General features: G+C 34.4%; 1 protein-coding gene across 1 annotated transcript in view; it reads right to left on the reverse strand.

Moving 5' to 3' along the window:
• Positions 1–12,359, reverse strand: part of LOC116172391 (transcription factor sox-2-like) — a 58,347-nt gene that overhangs the window by 23,648 nt on the left and 22,340 nt on the right. The window lies entirely within an intron of this gene.

Below are 12,359 nucleotides of genomic sequence, written 5' to 3' on the forward strand. Positions count from 1 at the left end.
CAATGGATTGCCCATGTGCAACGCTATCTTTCATATTTGTGGCCGGATTTTTACGATTTTAACAGAAGTTGCATCTTACAAATGGGAAATGAATGCAAGTGGAAATGCGCTTTATGTAAATCGTTTACGATTACTTTTTAACTTGTTTTACTGGTGGCCTACTTGTGCATGTTATTTATCTCTGTGGCCCCCCTCCGCGTTAGATCCGGGGGTATGGAGGAAACCCCCCTGGAGAGGGGGGGATCATACCCCGAGAAATTTTGGAAATTTTAGTAGCTTTATACGTGTTGTTAGACTAATTTATGTCTTTCTCTGACTGCACAAAAATGTATAGAATGTAGGCCATTAAATGTGGTAATTCAATATTTTAACATTTTAGATTAGATGAAAATTAATTTGAGTTATTTTTTAGTTATCAAGAAACCATTTTCATATTGTTTTGACGTTGAAATTTTTTTTAAAAATGCGTCTTTGAAAGTTGTAGAAAAACTAATCCTGGTAGGCGGTACAGGGGTGTTAGTCGTGTTAGAAAAAAATAGCAAACTATCCGGTATCGTTTCTATCAATTGCATTCTGCATTTGCCATTTATAAACAATTAAAGTTGTGATTACAATTTATGGCTCTGTAGGCAAGGAACACTGAAATAACACAAACAAGGATAAGGGGTTATTGTGGTATAATTTTTGTATCGACCATTTTTGGTAAATTTATTTAATTTTAATATTTCAGTAAGATATTGCAGAAGTGAATTTTCGTGGCCCCCTGAAAAGTTTCCGTGGCCTACCAATACTCTGTCTTTCGTTTGTGGCCCCCAAGAAATACGTCATGGCTCCCTAGCGGGCCATATGGCCCCTGTTGGGAAACACTGGTCTATCTAATGCACTTAGAATTGAGATTGGTACCTTTAAATTAACAGAACGTCAAAAATTACCAAAAAAGCAATGAGCAGGTGTTTAATAAATGACAAAACCACAGTACACATGGTTTGCTTCCTTACAACTATTGTATTAATAATAAATCGAAATTTTGTGAAATATGGCCCATTTGACAGAGGTTTTCTAATTCAACACCATTCCTGATTAAGGTAGTAAGAAAGAGAAAAAATAAGCCTTCTAATTACGTATCACATGACCTATTGTTGCTATTTAAAAAAAATCAAGATGGGGGTCGCACTCAAAATCCTCAAAGTATGCGATGGAAAGCGTTCTAGTTCACCTCCAACGGTTTCAGTGTGAAAGCTTTGGTTCCATCTTGGATGATACAAACAATCAAAGATATTGCACCTATTCGCAAAGAGAATAACCTTAACATCAATTTAATGGATTCTCTTTTGTATAAAAATGAGGTTGGCTAAACCTTTTTTGTCAAATAAGCCCACCCGCTCCTTTATGTCCGCGCTTACTATGCATGTCAAGTGTCTATAATGGAAATTAATGTTACACATGCTGTGCAGTTTACTAGAATAATCTGTGGCACAATAGGAGATTTAGGTGTAATTAAAATCCAATTATGATAGCAACAATGTTGGCCAAAGAAGATGACTAATTACCGAATAGTGGTCGAATAGAAAGTGCAGTTAAGATAAAAGAACAATAGACCGTTAAATAAATTCTTTGTAAAGTATGTCTATTATTAAAATATCAGTTATTCTACTTATTTATCGTCCCATCATCTAAATTTGGTTTAATCCTCCCTTTACAATTTTATTTTTGGTAATTCCCAGTTGATGTTACCCCAAGTAAACAAAAAAATATAGGTCGTTCTTATACTTGTGGAATGCTTTTGTCTAAAAAAAGAAATACCTATAATACAAGCGTTTAAGGTAATCTAGATAATAAACAAAAAAGCTACTATAAACTTAATGTATCTGAATTAAGCGGCGGTTGGTTTTTTTTCGTTATAACTGAACATAATTTAGAGCTGTAAAGACAAAAATAGCAAAAAGTGAATAAACCGAATGTTATTTAAATATTATAACAATACAACAAAACAAGCTGCACTGACAAGATTACCATGTATGGGTTCTCCAGTTCTCGGGCAACGTGTAATGGTAGTACAAAATATTAGTATAATCCTGATTAGTGGCTTTAAACATCCTGTTCATAAATTTAAGTCAACAAGTGAGAGTTTATCGTGATTTTGTAAGGATACATGCGAGTTCTGATTAAAGTGCGCCGTTATGCCGCTTGCTAGATATTGTTTAGAAGATGAAATTTTAAATTCCGACCCGTGGTACCCCCTAATGTTAGGCTCGTGGGGGGTCAAACGATCACTCCTTGTTGCCGAATTAAACACCTGCTTTGACACGTAACAATTTTTGCAAGGGAAGCGATATTGTTGTAATAAAATTTACACACTTAATAAATTACTCTATAACTTATAAATATCAGCCTTACAAGATTTTTTTAATGGGGTTTGATTTAATGGATCTAGGGCTATTTTATTTTCAACATTAATCACGGGATTAACGTATAGCTGCATTTAACACGCCGAACCTTACACCAATAATTTTTGTACTTTTTTTTTAAATTCTCAAATGAATAATTATACGTTTTATTGGAAGTTTATGCTTAACTTTTAACTTCTACCTTTTAAAAGAACGAGCATTTATGGTATATGTATAAAATTTTATTACACCATCGACGTTTCATCAGTCATTTATTGAATTAAAAATAGACGCTACTTACGCCGTACCTATTCGAAAAAATGCTTTTATATCACTTAGCACATTCAAAAGCTTAGACAATAATTATATGAGCATTAAATTGTGAGTAGGCGTGTTTCTCTTTTTATAGATTGTATAAATCCTTAATTTGAGTCATTCAAAATTCTTTCAAGATTGAGCTTTTTAAAACGCTGATAAACTTTTTCTCTATTCAAAGAATTGAATGTACCATTATGAAAGGTTCTGTGCGTCGTAAAGTTATCGAAATAATTTTTGGATAGTTAAGAACCTTTTATTTCCTACAAAAGCTTTATAATTTATTTATTTGTTATTTTCTAAAGGCTTATACGCTTAATAGACCGGGATCGTTATTTGCACGCGTAACTTTTATGGTGTCGTTATAACACTAGAGTTGTAAGGATAAATTACTATTAATTGCTTTTTATTTTACCAACTACAACGTTAATGATTTTGCGTTGTGTATAGGTATCATACAAAAATGTCCATTGGGAGTCAGATCAATTATGGATAATACAAACTTGTTCATCTGTTGGTTGCCGTTTGTGTCCAAGATTTCAGTTCGAAAAAATGAGGGTAACGATTGTGAGGCGAACAATTCCAATCCAACTATACGAATTTCTGTTGTCAATTGATCTGCGGCTTTTTGTAGAAAGATACAACACTATTTATGACACAATGCGTGGAATAATCATTAAAAAATGATTAATAAAAAAAAGACTTACCACAAGAAAGATATTAAGATCCCAACCCTCTCACCGTAAAACTAATAAAAATGTAAATAAGCAAGTAAAATGTGTATTTTATTTATGTGGAAGGACATAAAAAATTACATAATCGTAGCAAACCGGTGTACAAAGCAAGGAAGTTATTTTAAAATTTCCATTTAAAGCTCAATTTATTTTAGTGATCAATAAGTGCAATGTGGGGATATCGCGAGTGTATATGCCTTTTGCGGGTTATTTGATAAAATATGGTGACAATGGCGTGTCTTGTCTTAACATATTGCAGAATTAGTATTCGAAGTTAAATCCGGTAGTTGTGATTTACTACCTGCTAGTAGTTACGTTTCGATACAATGTGTCCTTTTGCAGTGTCTATTTGGATGAGGTGAAGATGGTTTTAGAATGCCTCCGTAGGGCGTGCGGATTACAAAATTTAAAGAAATGTTTAGCAAAACATATGATTATCGACATACTATAAAATACATTTTTGTATAGCAATATTTTTATACAAAGCAGATGTATTGTTATGTTTTTTTAATATAATTTATAGTTGTAATAGACCTTGCTAATTATGTCACGACAGATCTGCGAAACAAATTCTTTTTTCACATTCATTTAAAAAAGCATAATTTATTGCTTCGATAATAGTTCGTTTCTTTCTCCCTTTCGTTTTGCGCACATTATTTGTAAATGCTGTGAAAATAAAACGAGATAAAGGCTATAAATATATGGCCACGTAATTTTCTACGATAATCTTCACGAGGGCATATGTTTGTGTTCAACCTCGGAGTTTTCAAGGTATTGCGGACGATATCGCGTAACTGCCAGCAGATTTAAAGACCTATTATTCTTAATTGGTTTGAGATAGAAACGTGTCATCGTATAATATCTATAAAAAATTGAGAATGGATTTTCCAAGAAATTCTTTGTATCTCTTTCCGTATTTGCTGCGCTTCCAACCAAATGCGCACGACCATAATTTTCGTAAAAAAGCATCATCCACTAAACTACAATGGTTACATATAAACTCTCTACCAAATGTGAAAGCATGAGATTATTTTTTCACTGAAAACGAAAAAAATTCGAGTAATAAAAATTATTATTTAAATTTCATGTTATTTTTGGTGAATATACTGAAATAACCAGAACAGCTTTCCTATCGAAAACTTCGAAAATGCAAATTGACTGGAATAAGAAAAAGTAGTAGTATGTGCTATACTGCCATGAAATTTCTACCTACAATGTCATTTTCAAATTCCTCTTAGCAACGTGTTCTAATAATGTAATTAAATGAAATGTATTTTCATTTTAAGATTATCCCATGTTTAACCTATACGCCATGTAAACGTTATTTTCGTCTAAACACTATAAATAATGACAGGACACCCTGTATATGAGAATATTTCATTTTATTATTATTACATGTATATCTGAGGGATTATCTAGAAATAAGCACATTGTTTTTCCGTTTGCAATTATTTGTAATTGCGTCATTTTCTTTTTAAATTTTAGTGTATTTAATTGTAGTTCCTACGTGAAATTGCGTGCTCATTTTTGGATTTGTATATTCAGCATACGGAAACAAACAAGTATAAATTGGGTACAACTTGAACCCTAAGTATCATATATAGAAATTACAAAGGTGCAAATGCCAACTTTCCCGTATCCCGTATCATATAAATTTTCATATATATACTTTAGTGGCGGAAAAATTTTTCTTTACTTAAAAAAATCCTAATAGTGGAGCATATACAAATGCTTAAAAAGTTAATTTAATATTTAATAGTTAATTTAATAAATAAGAAAGAAACTTTGCATTGCGCATGCACAACACAAAATTTTGAAAACATTACTTTTAATTTTATTTGGAGTGTACATTGAATATCTGCATAAATAAAAAAAAGCGTTGCGCATGCGTAAAAAGTTGAAATCGATTTAATTAATTTTACATTTTTTCCAAGTGAATTTTGAAACTGGTGTTAGTTTGCTTTTGTTCCAACTGCTTATGTATCAAATTTCATTTAAATACTTTCGGAAATCAGAAAGGTAGGATTGCGCATGCAAAAACAATGTTTTGAAAACGACGTTAGTTTTACTTACATTTGTGGTGTTTACATATAAAGTTTCATTTGAATATTTTCATAATTAAAAAAAAAAGTTAGTATTGTACATGCGTTCACCAAATTTTTGTTTGACAATTTTTTTAGTAAGTAAATTTCTTTGAAAATCGTTCCTTCCTTCTAGAATTTCTGTCAATTTGATTAGAAATTTTAAAACATTTTTAAAATCTTCCTATGATTATTGCATAACACGTTGAAATTCCATCATCAACTTAATTAACCGAAAAGTGTCCTATGAGAGTCTCAATGGAAACATGAAAACCCATTGAGATGTAAGTCTTTTCACTCTTGAAAAAATCCAAAATTAGGAAATTTTTGAACATGTCTCCGTCCGAGCAATAAATGTATAAATGCAACACTATACATTAGCATCTAATGGCCTCGTTCTCGGGGTAGTTCGAATAGGACACCTAAACTTATCAGTATGGGAAAAATTAAAAGTTCATTTTTGCTTTGTTAAAGTTGCCGATGAAGAACTAAAATAATTGTGAGCGTAAAGGAATGAAGGAAATGCGTTTATGGAACCAGAAAACTAGCACAATATTTTGTCCATTTGTCGGAGTCGATTTAGCGTTGTCACATTTTCCATTTTCCTAATGGTTTTGACATATGCAACTGAAGGATCGTGCTGAATCACGGCACAACGAATATTCTCAAGCGCGAGTTCCTTGGGAGCCGCTAACAGTGACAATATTTTGATTTTAAGAGAAGTACAGGTGTCTGACGGGCAGGTTCGTTAGTCGATCAATACGACAAGTTGATTGACCATTTAGCCGTACGGGTGGATATCATGCAAATCATCATCTTTTATTGTACTGATAGAAAATATCGTATGGCGCGAGAACAATGATGTAAAGAAATTAATTCTAGGGAGCGAATCGCGAGGATTCGAATCCGTATACAGTAACTTAAATCGAAGGAAAACAAATAACAGATGCTCTATATATCAGTTCCCATTTCAAAATTAAATATTTATATATTTCGCAGTTCGATCTACTTTTCCCCCCAACAACAATGATAAATCCGGTTTGCTACCTGAATATTATTAGAAAACAGGCAAAATCGAATTTCAATTCTATTGATTGAAAAAGCATTGTATTCTTTCCATTATTGTATTCTTATTCAAAAATAAAGATTGCGAAACCCAACTGTCAAAGTTCCACTGACAAAGAGCACCTGGTTGATGCGAAATAATTAATGCGATTGTGTACTTCTTTAAAGGTAATTTTAATCAGAACTAACGGGTGAATCGATTCAGAACAGGTACCTTTATTGTTCAAATTTAAATACGTTTAGAATTATAATTTTGAGGCTGTTCATATTTGACAAAGAGTGCTCTGTTTATTTCCCATTGGAAGAATTTTTTTCGCGCACCGTTTCCGATTGTCCTAAGTGATGGGTGGCGATGAATATTATTTCGAGATGTTCACGAAATTCCTTCAGCTAATGAACCGGATGTATTAGCATAAATTAGTAAGTTCTAACATAATGTAGACATTAAACTTTATTTTCGTTTGTGGATATTTATTGCTACCGACTGTGTCCTTTACCTGGCGAGTTATAGCTTGGGCCACCCATTTCTGAAAGCGGAACTTCAATATTTGTGTTAGTTTTCTGAACGTAAGCATTAAATAAACAAACCCACGCTCGCCCTTTTCTAGTTACGTTTGAATTGTTTCAGTTTCGCAGTCGATGATTAATACACATTCGTGGTTGGGGGACGATCGCGAACGTCATCATTATTAATTTTAATGTTTCTAGTAACTAAGGAAAATTTGAAAGTCTCGTGGGTGGATAACCGACGAAATACTGGAGTGAAAAGTTGCGTAATGCAAGTATGTATTCAAGCCTATCCCGCACGCGGACGGCTTCTCCAAGGGGCGGTAAAATGACCTTTACCTTTTATAATCTGCCTACACGTAATATTAAGAAATTACTTGTTACAATTTCGGTTCAGAATACCCATAGGCCACATGAGCAGTTGATGCACAACGTACTATCATCAACAGGATTTAAATACACCATTTGATTAGAATTCCAGAAGATCGGTGGCCTAAGATAATATTTAAATAGAAGGTGGCAGGGAAGAACAAAAGAGGTAACTCCAGAAGATGATTGAATGACGCAATGCGAAAGAACGTGGATAAATGGATGCGTTTGGAAAGAGATCCCTGAAGGCACTGAGATGCATCAATATTTATGATTAATTATCCTTATCGTCTCTAGGACCGAATTTATTTGGTATTGGCAAAATTTTTTTACAAAATATGTTAAAGTGCCGGTTTCAATAATTTTTGGTCACATTCAAAAGCGAAATTTTAGTTTTTTAACGCCTCTGGTGCAAATTAATCCTAATTATCTATATAGGAGCCACTTGTAAGGCTGAATTAATAGCAAATTACAAAAACAGCATCATTTGCAGATCAGCATTGTTCATTTACTTTGTGACTAACAAATGGCCGAGAGCTTCTTAGAGGAATTTCTCTAAAACAAAATTTTGTTACAGAAAATCGGATAAATTACCCACACAGCCGTTTTGCTGAATACCCATTCTGATGATCTTTTATTTCGAGGGTCCAGATAGCCGACCGAAGACTACTACTACGTTAAATAGAATGAAATATGGACATAACAACAAAAACGGTGTAGTACCTATACAGGGTCATTCTTGATGAGCGTCAGTTAGAAAGATATGGAAAACCTTTGAAAATGAAGATAAACTGATAAGTTCTTTAAGGGTTTTGGCACATGATGAATTGAACTAAAATATTTTCAAGATGGCGCCACTTCCAGAAATACCGGAAGTAGCTATCAACTTTGTTATTTTAAATAGGCGTCCCCTATTTTTTCTACATTTTCGGATTCTACGTCGAATTTGGAGTACAACGATACCCCATAGTTGACCCTTTGCTCCAAGGGCTTCGCCGATATTCAAGTTTTTATGTCAAAAATTGAATTTGCAGGGGTAATTTTAAAAATTTATTATTCGAAAACGGTGAGAGATATTGCAACACAGTTTTCACTGATTTATTAAAGAAAGATCGAATTTTCTTTTGGTATACGTAACAGTCTAAGAAAGCGAGACTACGCCAATTTTTCAAAGCTCTCAACTTTTAAACTTTTAAATATCCATAACTCCATTTTTTCAAATGGCACCCCCCCCTTTTGTTCTTCACCCTTGTTTTCCTTTTTCCTAGACCTTTAATTTGATACAAAATATCAAAAGCTGCTTCAAACGGTTTCCGAAACGTCAAATTTTTGCTGCTTGAACTTATACTTCTCGTCAATAATGGCTCGTTTGGGTTACACTAATGAAGATTTTTTGAATTTAATATTAATACACGGTGAATATAATCGAATAGCGGCCAGGACTTGCCGTCTTTTTTCCGAAAGATACCCTGACAAGGCGCAACCCACAGAGGCTATAATTCGCAAATTAATACAAAATTTCAGCAATAACGGTACGTTTCAAACAAAAATACAAAAAAAGGAAGCCTGTGGTAGACTCTGAAGAACAAGAAATAACTGTAAAATAGGCCAGTACAGAGAATTCTTTGTGCACTCGTGTCTGATATGTCAATTTCTCTTTGGATATCATTAAGCGATGCAGTTGGATTTGCAGCAAAATACGCCAGTACAGCTGTTAGGTATTTCTTGTCCTTCAGAGTCTACCGCAGGCTTCTTTTTTTGTATTTTTGTTTGTAACATACCGTTATTCCTGCAAGTTTGACCTTTAAACATTATCATAATAAAAACAAAAGAATTACATCAAGCGAATTAATTTTTTTATTAATTTTCTACAAGAAGTAACTAAAACATGGAATATCTCGGAAACCGTTTGAAGCAGCTTTTGACATTTTGTATCAAATTAAAGGTCTAGGAAAAGGGAAAACAAGGATGAAGAACAAAATGGGGGGTGCCATTTGAAAAAATGGAGTTATGGATATTTAAAAGTTTAAAAGTTGAGAGCTTTGAAAAAGTGACGTAGTCTCGCTTTCTTAGACTGTTACGCATACCATAAGAAAATTCGATCTTTCTTTAATAAATCAGTGAAAACTGTGTTGCAATATCTCTCGCCGTTTTCGAATAATAAATTTTTAAAATTACCCCTGCAAATTCAATTTTTGACATAAAAACTTGAATATCGGCGAAGCCCTTGGAGCAAAGGGTCAACTATGGGGTTCCGGAAGTGGCGCCATCTTGAAAATATTTTAGTTCAATTCATCATGTGCCAAAACCCTTAAAGGACTTATCAGTTTCATTTCATTTTCAAAGGTTTTCCATATCTTTCTAACTGACGCTCGTCAAGAATGACCCTGTATAGGGAGGCCCATGCTCTTTAAGAAATCGGTCCTTTTCCATCAACCTACCCTTTGAAAATGTTACACCGGCCGGCGATGGTGGTAACTGCATTTTGGGTGGCATTGTAATATTAGTGGTAAAATCAGATCCAACATAGTGCGTGTACTGAAGGGTTAAAGAATGAGATCATCCCGATCATGGAATTTTTAAGAAAATGATGAATACGCATATGTAATGCAGTTCTTAATTATTTCTGCCGTATAGAATTTGTTGTTCCGCTCAATCGGTAAATGTTTAGCGTCTTGCCCGCTCGTCCGTTCATCTGTCTATCTGTCTATCCGGACCCACTTCTGCGGTTTTGAATTACTTATAGGGGGAGTGTCCTAGAGGCCTGGAATGTTTTACCTATTAATTATTCCCCGAGATGTTTCTAAAAGTAAAACGTACATAACTTTTAGAGCCAACAACCAATTTGTCTCAGATCCTGCATACGTATGCTCCAGGGTATGCCCCTAGTGGTGCCATGTCAAACTTAAGAAAATGGAGGCCCTTCTCTCTTGCCCTTATCAAACTTGGGAGGGGGGTGGGGCACTGCCTTTATTCTTCATGGTACTCTAATGAACGGGCTCGCATGAAAGGAATTAATTTCTAGCAACCACACTCCTCCCCCTCGGCCCTTAACGTGAACGGCTATAATCTCAAGAGAGGATTGTCGGAGGAGAGGACCCACAAAGGCAAAATGAGTCGTCTGGCCGAGCAAGCTACTACCTTGTACAGCTATTTACTAAGTTATTTCGAGTAAAAAAAATGCGCTTTATCTGCAAAAGATATCTTGTTTTTACCAGCATTGAAAATGTTTATGTAGGTATATGAGAACAAAGTTACGAGTTTCGTCCAGAGCCAAAAACAATGGTGTCGCATCAAGTGACGATTATACCGTACTCGGCCGTGATGGGTAGGTTAAGGAAAAGTCGCGGATACTTTCGATACGGTACTTACTGACCTACTTTTAAGAGATTGGTCTTGGATTTTTTTGCAATTTGTAGCTCAGACCTTGAAGATGTACCAGGCGACCCCCCCCCCCCCCATGAATTATTTCTTGAGATGTTTTTTATTTTATTTTATTTTACAGTGGGTTTTTGAACGTGAAACGTGCATAACTTTTACATGCGGAGGGAGGGGGTAGAAATTAATTTTATCTTTCATGGTATTCCAATTAAAGGTCTCAACAAAAGGAACTGTTTTCTACCCACCACCACCCTACTTTTTGACTCCTAATGAAAACTTTACGAGAGAATATCTCGAAAATGCGTTTTCGGAGGAAAGTTCCCACAAAGGCAAAATGAATTGTCTGAACGAGCCATATTTATTGGTGAAGTCTCCCCAATTAATCATTCCACATTATTAATAATATTATTAATCATAATATTATCAAACTGACCAATGTTCCGAATTACCTAAATGCGGTGATAAATTCTGTATGAATGGTTAGGGATGCCAGCTATTTACAAGAGTAAAGTGCCTAATTGCCCTATGGTTTTAATGCCAAACAGCCCTATACTTGCTTACTAAATTACAAATTGGAAAATCAATTGTTCCATTTATAGCTACTCGCAAAAGTAAAGTGCCTTGAATAAGTTAAGTAAGTAAGTTTATTGCCACTATGATGTTATTGTTATCACACCCTCTAATTTATTAGCGACTCAGCTCGTTCATGATTTTCGACTGTCTGCCCGTCCGTCCATTCGTCCGTCTGTGTACATGATAACTCACGAACGGTTTCGAATTTTCCAATTCTGTGTTCAGTAGTTCAGTAATAGTATCAACTCGGCTTGTACGAGAATAAGGAAGACAAACTCACAATAGTTCTCCCATTTATTGACTGGTTGCGACAAATCCTCAGCTTCAAAAACCAGAGAAAATCATAGTGAAAGTAGGACCTACGCATTTATATATTTGGTTACTTATCTATTCGAATTTCTGAACTTCTAACAAAGGTCTGAAAATGTGATCAATCGACTCCTCTCGGCAACGCAAACTCGTTAAAAAAAGCTTTTCTCAAAAAAGTCGAGTGGACATGCTACTGGGTTTAGTCAAATCACAAAGGGGTAGAAAGCCCTTATAGGTCTGGGTTATTTAACTTAATTTGACCCAAACACAAGCATTTTCGCTACGAATGTGAAATTTTCGAGTGCAAGCAGCAAATTTAGCAGAAATAGGAGATCGCTAAACCTTGTTGTTGTTTAAATAAATCTCTATAAATCTTGTTGGGTTGTACCAGACGGTCAATTTAAATAAAATAAGGTTCTCTGTTCACCCAAATTTTTGGTTTTTAACCCACTTTCAGCTCGTGGTTCGAGGTTTTTAATTTTTGGTTTAGTTGTTGTGGAAAGTCTTGACTTTATTTTTCGAAAATGGCAGAGTTTTTGAAAAGAATCGCATACAGTCCTTTCGCTAAGTATCTAGATACTAGATAATCTGATCAAAATAATAGAAAAGGTGAAAATTTAAGGATAAACACCTTGAAA

This window comes from Photinus pyralis, unplaced genomic scaffold (assembly GCF_008802855.1).
Source record: "Photinus pyralis isolate 1611_PpyrPB1 unplaced genomic scaffold, Ppyr1.3 Ppyr1.4_LG5, whole genome shotgun sequence".
Lineage (NCBI taxonomy): Eukaryota > Metazoa > Arthropoda > Insecta > Coleoptera > Lampyridae > Photinus > Photinus pyralis.